Source organism: Psammomys obesus, unplaced genomic scaffold (assembly GCF_907164565.1).
Source record: "Psammomys obesus unplaced genomic scaffold, mPsaObe1.curated_primary_1811, whole genome shotgun sequence".
Taxonomy (NCBI): domain Eukaryota; kingdom Metazoa; phylum Chordata; class Mammalia; order Rodentia; family Muridae; genus Psammomys; species Psammomys obesus.
In genome coordinates, this window is record NW_026585895.1 from 18266741 (window position 1) to 18283115 (window position 16375).

The window sequence follows — 16375 nt, forward strand, 5'->3', positions numbered from 1 at the left end:
CCTAGCTCCAGGTTAGGTGGGAAACCCTGCTTCAGGGGAATAAAGCAAATGATAAGGTAGGACATTCAGCATCTTACCCTGTCATCCCATGTACACGGGGGGCATAAGCCCCTCCCTCTATGTTCCCATAGAACACACACGGACACACACAGAGAGAGATATGTGCGCACACACTAACTATTTAAAAGGAAATCCATACACCCAGCTTTAGTGTGTGAAAGAACCGATGAGACACAATTTTCTATATCAAAGACTACAAATTCAGGGAAGCTTAGGCCATCCAGACAAAATATATGGGGTAAGATATATGGTAGTAGAGATTCAGCAAATTTAATGTAAGACTATGACAATAACTAAACAAAACATGACTTCAGTTTTCTGTCCTGAGGCTGCCAGTCATAAGCTCTGACCTTCCTGGAATATATGTAGTTTTCAGGCTTTTTTGTTTTGGTTGTTTTCAGCAATGCTGGGAATCAAACCCATGTTGTCAAAGAGGCTGGGCAAGTGCTGTTCCACTATACAACTTTCCCAGGCCCTAGTTTTAAAATTATAAAGCTCAGAAGTCTGCTCATTAGAGAAAGCAGCACAAGTTTTGATGAGATAGCTAATTTTAATAGTATGTGTTAAAATTATCATATTTCCTTTCTCTTCTTTTGTACAAAGTTCACAGCTATAAGTAAAGCTCATCCTGTTATATAAGGTTTATTGTACATTTGTTTTATAAACACCAAAATTAACACAAATTGAAAACAGTAATATATTGTGTTATACTTTGTTTATTCGTGTTCATAAATACAAATATTTAACTCTTTTAAAACTTTAATATTAATGCATATTAATTATGAGAGTTAACGGGATTTTATAGGAGAGTTCCATATATGTATACATCTTATATTGATTTTGTCTAACTCTCATCAACTTGATATGAAAATTTCAAACTTAAATACAACCTTATTTTAATAGCCTTATTATTGACATTGAGTGATAAAGATAATAAAATAAGAATATTCTATTTGCCCCTCCAAAGCAAAAATATCTGACCAAGACTTATATATTTACTGTACAAAACCTTTCCTAGTAAGAAGAGAAAATTCATTCTTTTAAGTTGGCAAAAAAAAAAAAAAGAAAAGAAAAGAAAGAAAGGAAAAAGAAAAAAAATTGCTGTGTCCATTTGACAGCAGTAGTTATCTTGTAGTCTGTGAAGCCCATGAAGAAAATTGCTTCTGCTCTCATTCTTCAAGTCCCTTTCCATCAATAAACCTTTGTAAGTCTCAACACAGACATGGAATATGAGCCTGCAGTGGCTTGGCCTCTCTCAGCATTCTGGTGTGCCCTTTTACCCCATAACGTCATCAAAGAGACATAGCTAAGTAAGAAATCACTCTCATGACAACAGGTCCGAGAGATTTCAAAGCAGTATAGTTTCTCATCTAGGGTGGGTGTGATGATATTTAGAAAAGAGAGAATGCATCTGAGTCAGCTAAGACATTCTTTTTAAATTGTTCGTCTTTCTCTAAAATTTTACGTGGTAGTAATGCTTGCCTGCATGTGTTCATGTGTACCATATGTGTGCCTGGGGCCTTCACAGACTGGGAGTGAATCTTGGTCCTCTGCATGAACACTGAGTGCTCTCTTTTTTTAGCTAATTAACATTTATTCAGTTTACATCCTGATAGTAGCCCCTCCCTCCTCTCCTCCTAGTTCTACCCTTCCTCCTTCTTTCCTCCTTCTTTCCTGCCTCCCCTATTCCTCAGAAAAGGGGTTCCTTGCCCCTACCAGCCCACCCCAGCACATCAAATCGCACGCTGACTGAGAGCATCCTCTTCCCCCTGGGAGCTAAAGAAAACAAGTAAGAAGGAGGATTCAAGGGAGAATGCTTAAATCTCACTGAGAGGGGGAAATAGAGCAGAGAGCAGAAGCTGAAGAATTTGATCACTGAGTGCTCTTAGTCACTCAGCCATCTCTGCAGCTCCCTGTCATAATATCCTAATCATACTTCTGAACTGATAGCTGTTACTCACACTACTTTGAAATCAGAATATCTCAAAAATAAAACACCTACACAGCTCTACTCTATTTAACAGAAATGGTTTTATGACACAGATAGTAAGTCAAAATCACACTGGTGAAAAAATATTAAATGCCTATATAACAGCCTTATCGCTTTTGAAAAAGCATCTCCATGGGGAAAAACAAGAATTTCAAAGTTAATACATTATTTTTAGGTGCACAAAAATGAAGTTCTACTTACTAAAATCATCTTAATTAAAATAGTCTTAATAAGGAACTTCTCATACTATATATCCAGCTGTTTGCCACTTAAAGGTTAGGGATGGCTAAGATAAGAATAATGTTTGTTCAGAGAATGCATGTCTTAGAGTAGGAAAAACTGGCCAAGAGTAACACAGATTTTAAATATTTTACTTTGTCTTGATGTCAAATGTCTAAAAAAGCTGCTGGACTGAATTTATCCCTGCTAAAAATAACGACACAGCATAAGAAGACAGTTCTAACTTATTAATCAAAGAAAAAATCCAAGAAAGATTTTCAATTCATCATGTTCTTGAAGTTCTTTTTTTAAGAAAAACCACTAAATCATTTCCATTCACTCATCTCACATTATATTAAGATATGTGCTTTGAATTTACCCCCAAAACAATACCAAGATATGTAGATTATAGACATTTTATTATCCCTTTGTATATTCATTTCCCTTACCCAAACACTAAGATGATTTTTCTTTATATTTTATACATTCCTTGTCTGGGACTGTAATGTCATATATGTTGACATCATATATGTGTGTGTGTGTGTATGTGTGTATATATATGTGTGTATATATGTGTGTATATGTATATATATGTATATACACACATATATATATACACACACAGACAACTAGAGGTAATTCCATTCAAACAATTTAATTGATTATATATTGACTCTCTATATACATATATACAAAATACACATATATAGAGAGTACATATATGTATATATACATACATACATATGTACTATATGGAATCTATATATATGATTAATATATATAGTCATAATAAAGTAATACACATATTGATTATATATGACTATATTTAGTAAATAGTATATATATATGTGTGTGTGTGTGTGTGTGTGTGTGTGTGTGGTGTGTTGTCAATATATAATCAACCAAATTGTTTGAATGGAATTACTTCTAGTTAAACTCATGAGCTTTTCTTTAGACTGCTTGTTGTTAGTTGACTGACAGGGGTTACTCAACTACGAAACAAGTTTTCACAAACTACCTACATCCTCCTCATTCATCTCCTTGGTATTCTTGTCCATGTCCATTTATCAAGGAGAACTATGTTGGCAGATACGATGGCTCTGTGGTACCCAGTGGCCTCCTTCCTAGTCTCTCCTCTTGGATCTCTCCATCCTTCCTATAAAGACTGAAAATTCTCATCTTCATTTTTATTACACTTCTGTAATCTTCAGATCACAAGCATGTGCTGACAAGATAGATTCATGAGAATCAGTAGAAAGTAAGAATGTTTTAACTACTCATGTGACCACTACAGAATGAACACCTTTAATCAGCACTTGTGTTGAACTTTTTTGTTTGGTTTGTTTTTTGAGACAGGGTTTCTGTGTCTGGCCTGTTTCTTGGCTGTCCTGGAATTTGCTCTGTAGACCAGGCTTGAATTCGGAAATTCTCCTGCCTCTGCCTCCTGAGTGCTAGCATTAAAGGTATGTACCAACATGGCCCCATCAAGCTGTTTACACTTAACATTAACTCCTCACTCCTGAGTGATTTTAAATTAGTGATCATTTAATTTGACAGTTTGAGTTCAAAAGCAATATCATTAGAGTTTGTTTTGTGAAATGCTTGTAAAAGGCATTGTCAGTTATCTTGGTAAGATTTAGTATGGAGCCTGACGTGGTGGCACACGCCTTTAATCCTGGCAGAGTGAGTCCAGAACAGCCAGGACTATTACACAAAGAAACCCCGTCTCAAACCCCCCGCCCTCCCCAAAAAAAATGTTTTTAGTATGATAATTAGTGACTGTATTTTAATAATATTAGCTATTTTATCTTAAATATGAAATGAGGAGTTTCTCAAATGTTCATTTTCTAATATTTGTAACCAAATATGTAAGTCAAAATTCCAGTAAGACATTTTTAATAGACATCAACAAATTACAAGGTAAGACAATGATATTAGAATGCAAAACCTATCTATAAATGAAAAAATCCCGAGGGAGGAGCAGCCTTGCTAGGCCACAAAGGAGGACTTGGCAGCCAGTCCTGAAGATACCTGATAAGTTAGGATCAGATGGAAGGGGAGGAGGACCTCCCCTATCAGTGGACTCGGAAAGGGGCAGGGAGGAGAAAAGGGAAGGAGGGCGGAATTGGGAGGGAAGAAGGGAGGAGGCTACAGCTGGGATACAAAGTAAATAACCTGTGATTAATATAAAAAAATAAAAATTATTTAAGAAAAAATGAAGAAATCCTATGCTGTCTAAAGATTTAATTTAAAAATCCTGCCTCCAAGACAGCTTGATAATGAGAAAAGAAGCTAGAAACACATCCAGTTAATATATTGTTAACTAATTTTTACAGACATATAAAGGAAATTTAATGAAGAAAGGACAGTTCTTTTCACAAATGATGGAACATGCGAATATTTTCACACAAATTATTAAATTTCAAATTTTGAAATTATACAGAAAAAAAATGCTCAACATAGACCCACACCTAAATGTAAACTGAAATTTATAAAAGAAATGCACTTGGAAATATTTACGACTTTGAGTAAGTAAAAAAAAAAAAATTGTAGCTACTACCCCAAAACTATAATTTGCAAAAGAAACAAAAACATAGCTACATCAAGGTTTAAGAATTCTTACTCTAAATCATACAATCAAGAAACAAAAAGCTATGGACTGAGATAGCGAAGGTCAAATGCCTACCTCAGAACTCAAAAACAGAAAACAATCTAATAAAACTTGGACAGAATATTTGAACCCTTTACGAACAGCACATACAGATGGTGAATAAACAGTATTGCTCTTCATTAAGGATGGGCAAATAAAACCCTAGTGTCAAATTGAGTGGCTAAAAGAAAAGAAAAGACAATAGTACCAGTTGCTGATGAAGGTGTAAGCCAATGGGAAATTCATATATTCCTACTGGAAATACGGAATAAAATGAGTTACTCTACATTCTCACATGACTCAAACCGACTTTCCCATCCCATGACATTTTAGGTTCTGTATATTAGTTTGCCTTTCTTGTGGTAGTGACCAAATACACTTGGTTAAGAAGTAGCTTAAGAGATGGAGAGTTCTAGGTTATAACCTAGAACCTCTGCTCGGATGAAGCCCATGGTAGCTCAGTAACCAATTGGTTTCCCATAGTAAAGGGAACAGGGAAATATTTCTGACAGGAACTCAATGGTAGGCTCTTTGACCTCCCCACCCCCCAAGGGAGGAACAGTCCTGCTAGGCCACAGAGGAGGACTTTGCAGCCAGTCCTGAAAATACCTGATAAAACAGGGTCAGATGAAAGGGGAGGAGGTCCTCCCCAATCAGTGGACTTGGAAAGGGGCAGGGAGAAGCTGAGGGAGGGAGGGAGGGTTTGGGAGGGAATGAGGGAGCGGCATACAGCTGGAATGCAGCGTTAATAAAATGTAGCTAATAATAATAAATGTATATTTAAAAAAAAGAGATGGAGAGTTCATTTTGACTTATAGTTCAGTAGGGGATATGGTATACTATGGCAGGAAAGATATGGCAGCCAGGGTGTGAGAGAGCTGGCCACATCATGTCTGTGCTCAGCAAGCAGAGAACAGTTCTGAATTGGACTAAAACTCCAAGATGTAGGGCTGGGGAGATGGCTCAGTGGTTAAGAACCTCTACTCTTACAAAGGGCCTGGGTTCAGTTCCCAGTACCTAGATGGAGGCCCCCATCCATTTGTAACTCCAGTTCCCAGGGTCCTAGCATCCTCTTCTGCCTGCTGTGGGCACTGCACACATACAATCCAGGCAAAAGACTCAGGCATATAAAATTAAAAGCACTTAGAACACTCTCACACAAACAGACAAACAAAACAACTTAAGGTATGCTTTCCTCGATCTACTTTTTCTAGTGAAGTTCCAATGCCTACAGCTTCCACGGTCTTCCAAAACAGGATCATCATGAATTGAAATACATAAGCCCCTGAGGGACATTCCACATCCAGACTCTAACATTTTATTTACTTTTTAGTTAAAGTAAATATCCTGGGGTCTCAACTGCACTTAGGCTTTAACTTAAAGGCTTTGTGCAGTGCCTTCTTAGGGTGCTTTGACAAGGAGTAATGTTCGGACACACACTGTCCCCCCATAGCAACTTTCCAGAACTTTCCATGACTCCTCACCCTTACATCCTTCATGCTTGGGAAACCACTACTACATGCAAATGCTGCCAAGTTCTGCTGTGGCAAATAGCTCAAAAACGTGGCCTGGCCTCCTTAGACCATAGTTGCAGTGGCGTCAGCATGTCTATGAAATTGAAACACTTCCCTGAGCAGTTGTTTTCAAGCTGGGAAACTGCTCTAAGGTACTGGTATCAGAACCTTTCAAATGGAACCGCCTTTCAAATGAATATGTATTTTAAGTCGGCGCTTTCATACTGTCCCAGCGCGGTGCCCTGTATCTCTCTCTAATGGTGCTAGCTCTTCACCAATTACAGATGTTGAGCGGTACCTGCATAATTAAGCACCCTGGGATGCTTTCCTCATGCACTGCCCAGTTTCGCATCTCTTTCTCATTGTAGACCCAGGTAAAGTAGGTGAGCAGTAACCGGGATATAGCCTAATCACTGTGCTGAAATTTCCTCTGCCAAAACACATGGCTCATTACTTTTGAAGGCAGCCTCACTCAAGTTCTCGCTCAGAGCGTAAGTAGCCAGACTGTTGGCCGGTACGTTACAGAATTCAGTTCTCAAGTATTTTCTCCCAGATGTCCCTTGATCCCTACCTGCTGCAGGGTATGGCTGGCATACCCTGCTCTCTACTCTGAATTCCACAGCCAGGGGGTTGGGGGGCTTCTCCTCTCCCAGAGGCCCCTCACTATGTAACACAGACATTTTGGCTCCTCTGCCCTTCCCCCACCCCTTCCTCTACCCCCTTCCTCTCCAGTCCCCTCTCTCCTTCTGTCTTTCCTCCTCTCTACTGTTCTCTCTCTCCCTCTACACACATTTCCGCCTTCTCTCCTTCTCTCCTCCCTCTCCCCAGCTGCTTCCAATAAACCTGCATTTACTTATATATATAACTGCATCTTTCCATTAGCTCTCTCCGTAATTTCAGTCACCGAGAGACGCCTTTTCCCCTCTGCAGTCTCATGTGGTGGGCCTCCACTGACTGCTTTTTCCTCAGTACTCTGATCTTCCAAACTCACCCTGGAATGGCCCATTAACTTTTGCTTACAGCATTCTAAGACTTTCCAGCCCAAAGTTCCAAAGTACTCCAAATCCCTCCCACAAACCAGCTCCTATGGTCTGAGAATACAGTCAGGTTTGCCACTGCAACGGCCCATCTTCCTTCTATGAATTTTCTATAATAGGTACTTCCGCTGTACCTAATAACCTACGAAGAAGCAATTTTAAGGGATGAAGGGCTTATTTGTGTGTATAGATTATGAAAGGGTCAGTTAGTCATGGTGGCAGGAGCAGTCAGGAAGTAGCAAGTAGACAGGAAGTAGAGCCAGGTTGTACAGCCTTAATGCCTGCCCCTGATAATCCACTTCCTCTGGCGTAGCCCCACCTCCGAAAGGTTCCAAAACCATTCAAAGCACTGCTACCACATCAAAGGTTGACACAAGCAGCCCACGGAAAACATTTTATTTTCAAATTGTACCAAGTTCTCATTAAAAAAAAAAAGAAAACAACTCTCTAAACTTATGTTTATAACAACTTTGTCTAAAACTAAACGATCCAAATGTTCCTCAGTGGGCAAGAGTGTAGACAAACTGTGGCATGTTTATGAGACTGTGACTTAACAGTAACAAGTGATAAACATAACACATGAAATAGCATTAACGAGTCCCTGAACATCGTGTTAATGGAAGCGACAAAAGCAAAAGCCTGCAGTCTTTGTTTTTGTGGCTGATAACTACATTCTGGAAAGGGGAAAACTGCAACATTCTAGGTCGAATTAGTTGCCTGAGGTTGAGGGGAGAAGTTGTCAAGGGGCAGCTCAAAAATGTTTGGGGATGGATGCAATCATCACAGCAAACAGAAGTGTACACCAAGAGAAAGCTGCTATCAGTTTTAAGTTTTAAAACAAATGGCAGACTCTGTTTCTCCTTTCCTTTTGAACTACTTAAGTATTTTGCTAGGCAAAAAACTATGTGAATGCCTGCAAGCTGAATGGATTTATAGAATATTCAGTAACAGTTGAAAATAAATGCCTAGTACTGTAATCCTGGCAAATAAACCAGATATGGAGAGGTAGTAGACCCATATGGGGAACATATTTCTGATAGTTAACTAAATTAACATAGGAGCAAATTGTCTTCTAAACACCACTGCTTATACCCATATACAAAATGGCCCCAGCCTCCACCAGAGAAGCCTTTCTTACAATGAAAAGTAGAGGATACAGTAACTTACATATGCCTATAAGTGAGGGGTGTAGGTATTTCCCTAACAAATGGGAAGCTAGGACACAACCTTTATAAAAAGAGCCATAAGATGTGAGAAAAACAAGAGCAATAACAGCCTGGAGAACGAAAGAAAAATGTAGTTAACACTGTCAAATACCCCTAAAAGAGCTGGGCGAGATAAAGGCTGTAGGTCATGTGTGCCTTCAGAGAGAGCGAGCTCTGTTAAATGGGGTTAGAAATCTGATGGCCTCCTGCTGAGGACTGGGTGACTCTCAGAGAGGAGGGGAAATGAATGGAGGCAGCAAAGAGAGAGAGAGAGAGTGAATGGAAGGGCTATGAGTGAGAGAGCTATCAGTTTGTTTTTGTTTAGCTTTGGATAGAAGTCTACAGAGCCAAGTAGTCAGTAGAGACAGAGTCAGAAATGAAGCTGAGGTTGACACCAAAGGACAAACGTCAGATAATGGATGGCAAAAGGTCTCTACCTGTGGAAAAGGGATAAAATCAAACACAGCGCCTGCCTGAATAGCAGGGAAAGCTGATCCTGCTTTGAGATTGGAGGGAAATAAGAATGTTTATAGAGAAGAAATTGCAAGGATTCACAGGTCGTTTCCACACAATGACCTCAATTTTCTCGTTAAAATGGTAGGTGCATGAAGAGTGAAGGAGAGAGATTCTGTGACTTGTGTGGGGTGACAATCCTGGAAGTGTCTGGCTGCAAGTCAGCAGGGAGGGATTAGTGGGTGCTGCACAGGGACTACCTCAGATTAAAAAGCAGAGTCAGCACGATGGAGGGGACTCATGGTAGTGTGGCTTCAAGGTCACATGTTCTGTCTAAGAGGAACAAGCTCAAGAGCAATGCAGAACAAGCAGCAAAATTTCAAACATGACTGAGAAAGAATATGAAAAGATCAAAAGCACCAGCATGTTCCTATGTCTATAAAAAAAAAATGGGGGAAATAAAAGCATCATCTTTATCTTAATTTTTCCCATCCATTTTAAGTTCAGGCTTCCTATTTTATAAAACATATTATAAATATAAAATCAAGAAGAAGCCAATTAGGAGGAATCTAAAAATACAAGTGGTCAACCAGCAGTACTGTTCACTTAGACAGAAGTGAGACATTTTAACTGCCAGGGGTGCTTTAGAGGCGAGAGACTTTCTCGCCTCGTTTGATGTGGGTAAGTCTTTGAGGTTCTAGGCATTAAAGTTTGATTAGTGATTTTTAGATGTGGGTTATTTTGACTCAGTCAGGCAATAAGCAATGTTCAGAGACATTTTAGAGTGGGGTAGTAGGGGTAGGTGCTAGGGAAATGATGCCAAACATCCCATAATGTTAACAGTACCGAAGTTAAGAACCACAGATTAGGTCAAATCTTTATTAGAATCACTGAAGAATAAAGCACAAAGTCATTTGGCTAATCACAGAGAATAGACGCCAAAAGGAGAGAGAGAGAGAGAGAGAGAGAGAGAGAGAGAGAGAGAGAGAACAGAGCAGGAACAAACCAGGTGACTCCAGGTTGAGCTGTTTGCGTGCAGGGCTGGTTTGTGAGAGGAAGAAAGATCTACAGAGAGTTAGATACGTGCTACATGTTTGATTCCTGGGATAGCAAATTTGTAAAGCAAATTTTGGAAAGATGAAATCAAAGGGATTGAAGAGAACACATTTGCTTTGGCAAAGACATGCCCTAGGTGCCCTTAAATAAAAGTTTTCACATGAATTAGGAAAAGGTCACTTATCAGTTTGAAATAAATCTATGAATCAACACGCTGGCATTGCACAGGAAGTCTCTGGTTTCTAAGTTTCTACCAATCCTCTTCCTTGCACATTATTACTATTATTTTTAAATTTTGGTTTTCTCAAAACAGCTGTAGGTTGCCTTTATGGTAAGCTCCTAGAGCCAGCCATTAATTCTCTCTATCTCTCTACATCATGGAATAAACACTATCTGCTGTAGTTTAATTAAGATAGCAACTAAACAAATACTGTTCCATTCTGTGATCCTTTTGCTACTGCAATGCTGGAAGCCTAATTTCCTCAGTTGATATGATGATTAGTATATGCTTCTTTTGAAAGACTTAAGGAACTATTGTACTAAGCTGTTTTAGTTTTTGCTTGCTGTTATTGCTGTCGTTGTTTTTGTTATTCTGACCCAAGCTACCTCTGTATAGTAGCCCAGAGTGGCCTTGATTCTCAACTAGATGAAGCTATACTGGAATTTGTCTTCCCCACAATTCCATCACCATGCCTGACCTTCTAGACTTTGTAAAGTTTACTGTTTTTAGTTACTAGGAAGCAAGTAGACAAAATGTGTGCCACACCTGGCAGTTTTGAGAGTTTGTAATTCAATCTCCCTTTTATGTATTTGAATAGCCAAATATTCCCTATGTATTGACTTGAAATGAGGTAAAATTGACATGATTTTTCTACATATAAAAACAAACAAAAGCTAAGATTTTCCTTTGAGTCCAGTGTAGTTAAAGCTGAATGACTTTTAGGATGTCAATTAATATGATGGACTCAGCTCTAGCTGAGATAGGATATGAAAAATGGGAAGGAACATCTGAGCCTTAAACATCTTCACACTCCTATGTACAAAACCAAACATGTGCAGGAAAATTCCAACCAGATTATCATAAAAAAGAAAGAACCTGGCTACTTAATTGTTGGTACCCACAAATGGCCATTTATTTAAAGTCAAATAGTTATAGTCTTTGCATGTTTAGTAAGTAAATGGTAAATTTAACAAATAAATCTGTATTCAGTTCCACTTATTACATATAACGGCATTTTAAATATAAGTAAGAAATACATTATCTTTTTAAAAATAATACATTATCTTTCTGGCAAAAGTGAGAAATGTAGTACACATTAACAAGTTCGACTCAATGGGTAATAATTTAGGAATTTACCAGCAAGTGCTGGATCTCATCACAGCTGTTCTATGCGAACAAAAGTGGCATCACATCCATCTCTTGTGAAAATCGTGCAGTGGGAAGTCATTGGGACTTCCTAAAGAATGCCACCTGAACTTGTACCCTGTATCCTCCTGTAATTTCTCTCCAAGGCATCACACCATCAAACATAACACACAACTGCACCACGCACTACCCATGTTATCTATCACTAGCATGTGATTTCTGCCACGCCGAGGACATTAGTGTACATGGCTCACTGCTCCTTCTCCACTTCTGGGCACAAACACAATTGTTTGTCAGTGATATTGAACTATTTGCTAATGGTAAAACTGGGCATGGTGAGTTTTCATTGACTTTTTTTGTGAGTTTTGTCCTGTTTGTTTCTATGTTGCTCTGGCTGGCCTGAACTTGTGATATAGACCAGGTTGGCCTCAAACTTACAGAGATCCACCTGCACCTGCATCCTGAAGTTCTAGGTTAAAATTTAGTGCGCTAACACACCTGGCCTCCCTTCGTCTTTGCAAAGTGTAATGTTTTCAGTCATTAACTTAAAAGCAAATGAACAAAAAACTTCCTTGAGAGAGTCCAGGTACTGCTGTGATTTGTGTAAGATCCCTTAGGCTCTTATAGCATCTCACCCCAGCCAAGCCTTTTTGCCCTTCTCAGTTACCTGGAAATGATTTGAGTCTCTAGCGAGGGTAAAAAGGCTGATGCAAACAAGGTAGAACAGCGAGTTGGTCTGTTATTTTCATAGGTGTTTGCATGACTATTTTCTACAACATCCAATTTGCAAGTGTGGCCAAAGAGCCTCCTCTTCCTTAGAATCTCCAAGTTCTTATACATGCCCTGAAAACAGAGCTACTTTCAATTGCAAAGCAATCCCTGAGTGTGAGCTGAAACAGAGCAAGGTTCTTCTTGGTACAAACTCTTGGTTTTCTAGGCTAATACAAGACATGATTTCAAAATTTGAGTAATCTCCAGATAATCCCTGCTTGGCTTTGGCATTCATTACATGCCCTCTCATAATCTAGCTTTTCTTTTAAGTCATGTATTGAATTAATAATGAAATTAACTCTGGGGAACTTAAATATTGGACAACCATTGGCAACAGAGACCATATCTCACTCATTTTCAAATAACTAAAGCATTTAATTTATTGATTTATATATGGTAAATCCTAAATAAATGAGTCAACTCTTAGATGAACACGAAAAAACAGACTGAAGACAAACATGAACAAATCAAAAGAAAAGCCCATCAGTAACTTTTACTTCAAATTATGATCTATGACAATTGGTCTCACAATATCAAGGAAGAAGAAATCTTCTAATTTGGGAAAGTATCCTATGGTTATGCACTTAAGCCCACACTGTAATTGTAATTTCTAAGTCCATAGTTTACATCAGTCATTATTATAACAAGCTGTTTAACAACAACAAAGTCTTGTTTTCTTCACCAGGCTTATATATTAGAAGTGATCTCTAAGATACTCTTGACCATTCAGAAAAATTGCCATTCCACAAATGTGAAATATATTCCATCTTTTTTCTTTTATTCAGAAGAGACTATTTCACAGCAGATGCCATGCTTCTCTTGTCAATCTTTCCACCTTCTCTTTGTGAAGTTCTCTGACCCTGAAGTATAGGGTTTGTAAGCTAGCTCTCACTATCTTAGCTAGCCTGGCATGGCTATGCAGACTGAACTCATAGACAGCCACCTGCCTCCCAAATGCAGGGACTGAATGCATATACCACCATGCCTGCCTGTCAATGTAATTCTTTTTTTTTTTATGTAGATGAGTGCTGTATCTGCATGTACACCTGCCCACCAGAAGAGGGCCTCAGATCATATAGATGGTTTTGAGCCACCATGTGGTTGCTGGGAATTGAACTCAGGACCTCTAGAAGAGCAGCCAGTGCTCTTAAATGCTGAGCCCCATCAATGTACTTCTTTAACACAGGAAATAAAGTATATAGACATACCTAGTATTCATTTTCATGCAGATGGTGCTACCCTCAAAAAAGGAGAAAAAAATTGGTTTAAGAGCATAGCTGCACTTCCAGGGAACCCAGGTTCAATTCCCAACACCCACATGACAGTTCACACCAGCCTATAACTCCAGTCCCAGCGTTTCTGACACCTCTACAAAGACATACATTCAGAAAAACAAAACACCAATACATATACAATAAAAAGATATACATATATTTTAAAGAAAGAACATTTTTGCTTCCCCAGTTACACTTTAGCAGTTGTAACCTAAGACAATTACACAGTTATAGTAATCGTCACGGTAAATGAAATTGAAATCATTGCAGTAATAATGGGGGCACCTCACCTTGAGATCTCATGAACTGCAGTATCCTCCCAAGAGTCTATGCTTCCGAAAGTATTTTTTCAGTCTGTTGATATCCTCTTATTTTTTTCCTAAAAAAAAAAAAAAAGAAAAAGAAAAAGAACCATGTTTTAATGTTACATAAAAATATATTTCCAAAGACTTAAACTGACTGCAAGAAAGAAAGGTATTTGTTACACACAGGGAAATAATGGGAGTCTTGAAATATACATAAGGCATTAAGTACAGAAAAAGATAACATGTTGCATATAATTTAGTGGGGAAATATTCTAGAAGAACATAGTAAATTTTTAATAACTAAATATTTTGACTCATTTATTAATGTGTTATAAAAAAAGAGAGTAAACAAGCTACATAACAAGGAGGACCCTAGGGAAGATGCTTAATTCTCATTAAGAAGAGCAAAAGAATAGACACTAGAAGAGGTTGAAGAGAGGAAACAGGACAAGAGCCTAGCCTAGATGTCCTCTGAAAGGCTCCACCCAGCAGGGGATCAAGGCAGATGCTGAGACAAACAGCCAAACTTTGAGCAGAGCACAGGGAGTCTTATGGAAGACTCGGGGGATAGAAGGACCCAGAGGGGACAGGTGCTCCACAAAGAGACCAATAAAGTCAACAAATCCAGACCCAAGGGGGGTCCTGAGGAGACTGATGCACTAACTAAGCAAGGACCATGTGTGGAGAGGACCTAGACTCCTGCTCAGTGGTAGCCAATAGGCAGCTCAGTCTCCATGTGGGTTCCCTAGTAAGGGGAACAGGGACTGTCTCTGACAGGAACTCTGTTGTCTGCTCTTTGATCACTTCTCCCTGACAGGGTGGTGTTCCCAGGCCACAGAGGAAGAGGATGCGGCAGTCCTGATGAGACTTGATAGGCTATGGTCAGATGGCAGGGGAGGAGGATGCCCTCTTTCTGTGAACTAGGGGAGGAAGGAACAGGGAGAAAGAGGGAGGGAGAGTGTGACCAGGAAGAGATGGGGGCTACAGTCAGGATATAAAGTGAATAAATTATAAAAAAACAAGAAATAACAAATAAAGAGTAAATATATATCCAATTTATTAATCTGTCTTTCATTAGATTATAATTTCTAGACACTAGGAGATTCGTATAATTGAGACAAACAAAATTAATGACTAAAATGCAGCTTTCTGTAGTTGACATTTAAAATGACTTACTTTTTCTTTCATTTGCTTGAAGCAAACTGTCTAATTAGGAAATTAATTCATTTATATGCCCAGGTTTTAGGAAAACATGGACTTCCCAGAAATAAGGCCATAGATGTAGTTCAGCAATGTCGTGTGTGCTTAGCATGGCAAAGCCCTGTGCTCAGCCCCTAGTAAACATGAATTCTTTAGAATAAATACCTATTAACCAAACCCTATTCCTTTTAAAATTATATTTTATTACACTTTTTTAAATAATAAGTGTAATAGGCTTAAAGAGATGATGAAGTCCTTGATGCACTTTTATTTAGTCAAACCAAGGTGTAGATAAGCATTTTCTCTAGCATTTCTCTAATAATTTATTATTAATAAATTTTATACTCTAAAATATTTAGGAAAATATGATGCATCAAGGAGTGAAAATTAGCCAGGCACCTGTAATCTCATATAATAGGGAAACTGAAGTGGGGTGACCATTTGAATCCAGGAAATTGAGAATACTCTGGGAAACACAGTGAGCCTGTCTCAAAACAATAAAAAAAAAAAATCCATTATTTAATAATGAAGTAGAAAAGCCTTGCATAGCTTTACTTGAGCTGTACTTCAGTAGTTACCAAAAGCAACAGCTAGTGAAGAAAAGCTGCACTTAAATGAAAAAATAAGCAACTTACACTGACCATTTGAACAAACTTAAAAGGTCAAATATCTTGAAGAAAAGAATTGTCTCAGGAATATTGTGTCTCCAGAGAGTTGTTCCTTTTTTATTACTAAATACCAATACGATACAGGCAAGAATAGAGATTTGGAACAAACTTGATTCTCTGCAATACAACAGCACAAAAACAAAAACATCAATTTGCAGTTAGGATTGAAACCAGCAGAGGCTGGAGGTCCAGTTTGTTTCTGAGAAATCTTGCACCCATTAGAACTAAAGTTATCTCAAAACGTGATTCAAAATTCATTTTCTAATGTAATTGTTTAAATATCTTATAGTTCCACTGAGAGCATTACAGGCGCAAATGACAGCATGTTACAGACCAGGAAAAAAAATAACATAAATAAGCCTTGGATTTTTTTATGTGTGTTTACATGTTTATGTGTGCCAACAGAAGTGGGTGGGGGAAGGGAGTAGGGGAAGGTAGTGTGTGTGTGTGTGTGTGTGTGTGTGTGTGTGTTTGTGTTGATGTGTGTAGGATCTTGTGGCAGTCACAGATCAATCTGCTTAGGCATGGTGCACCTTGAGTATTCTTTAAATGTGTGTCTGTGTTCACATGTGAGTGTGGGTACATGGGTGTCACCACTGGCAAGTGT

At 38.5% G+C, this 16375-nt stretch overlaps 1 protein-coding gene across 2 annotated transcripts in view; it reads right to left on the minus strand.

Moving 5' to 3' along the window:
- The window catches only part of Csrnp3 (cysteine and serine rich nuclear protein 3), a 179087-nt gene that overhangs the window by 134714 nt on the left and 27998 nt on the right, over window positions 1-16375 (minus strand). For both annotated transcript variants that reach the window (XM_055600919.1, XM_055600921.1), the window contains exon 3: window positions 13886-13974. The gene's annotated coding sequence lies outside the window, so the exon portion shown is untranslated. The remainder of the gene's footprint in view (window positions 1-13885; window positions 13975-16375) is intronic.